Source organism: Dipodomys ordii, unplaced genomic scaffold (assembly GCF_000151885.1).
Source record: "Dipodomys ordii isolate 6190 unplaced genomic scaffold, Dord_2.0 Scaffold317, whole genome shotgun sequence".
Taxonomy (NCBI): Eukaryota; Metazoa; Chordata; class Mammalia; order Rodentia; family Heteromyidae; genus Dipodomys; species Dipodomys ordii.
The window spans coordinates 30,409-31,937 of NW_012267533.1; positions in this window are offsets into that span (position 1 = coordinate 30,409).

The following is a 1,529-nucleotide window of genomic DNA, read 5'->3' on the forward strand; positions in this document are numbered from 1 at the left end:
CTTTTCTAGCTCTCTCTGCTCTTTCTCTGCTCTACCTCTTTCCTCTCTTTCTCAGCCACGTGGAGTGCCAACCTTGCTTGGTCCCAGCAGGTCTACTGAATAAACCTACCCCTTACCTGAATACCACGTGAGTGCTACTGTTCTTACCCCTCTCTCTGCTCTTTTCTAGCTCTTTTCTCTCTCTTTCCTCTCTTCCCAGCTCTATCTCTCATTCCCAGGCCTTTCCCAGCCACGTGGAGTGCCAACCTTGCCTGGTCCCAGCAGGTCTACTGAATAAACCTATCCCTTACCTGAATACCATGTGCGTGCTGGTGCTGTTCTTACTCGGCTACCTCTTTTAAAAACCTAACAACCTTATCCCCCACTGTGTACACACTTAATCCAGAAATTTATTACTCAATTCAAAACTTCTTAGATTTAAATTCCTTAATAGCAGTACTACCTCTTTATACCTATATAATATTTTAAGAATTTTTATTTTTAAGTTTTTCACATCTCTTTTCTAGCCCTACCCTTCTCTTATCCTATCCACATTCTTCTCTGAGTATTACATTTTATATTTGCATGATTTTAAGGGTTTCACCTTTTAATTTTTAATTGTTGTTTTTCTATTTTTTCTTGTCTCTTTTTCTCTCTTTCTCTTTCTTCTTCTTTTGTCTCTCTCTACTATCATTCTATCCAACCTATTTCTTGCTTTGAGATTAGGACTTAGTTAACTCTCCCATTGCCTTTCCACATCCCTTTATTCCTACTTTTACCCACATCTCTCCCTAAACCTAATAATTTTGGTTTGCCAAATTCTTCTTTGCAGTTCATAGTCCATTAATACATAGTTGTTTGATGTTGAATAGCTATATCTGTTGAACTAGATGGTATCTGCAGACTTTTGACTGTGCAACTACAGACGTTGGATGATGCTTGCCTTAATATAGTGTTCTAGCACAAAGCTGGTGTTACTTTAATCCCAAATGGGCAGGGAAAGCCAGAAAAAACACAAGAAAAATGGCAAGTCCTGGTATCTCAACTCCCACTCATGATAATCAGGGGAGAGAACAGATAATGAATAATCCAGAGGAGAGTTCTCAGAAACCTCTACAATCACTACTGGTAAACATGGTTAATAAAAAGATTGAAAACGTGCGAAGAAATCTGTATGAGCATGATAAGGAGAGAGAGGAGGCAAACAAAGGTCAATACAGGAATATCATGAGCATGAGGAAGCTACTCAAAGATTGATACAGGAATTTCTTGAGCACCTTGAGAACACTCAAAGAGAAATAAAGGAATGGCGTGAGCAGGCTGAGATCAGTCAAAGAGATAGACAGGAATTGAGGGAGCTGGCTCAGAACAGACAAAGAGAAAGTCGGGAATGGATTGAGCAGGCTGAGAACACTCAAAGAGAACTACAGGAATTGAGTGAATGTGAGGAAGCTATTCAAAGAGTAATATAGGAATTGAGAGAGCAGGATGAGAATAGACAAAGCTCACTAAAGGCATTCATGGAATCCATAAACAGAGAGCTGAAAGAA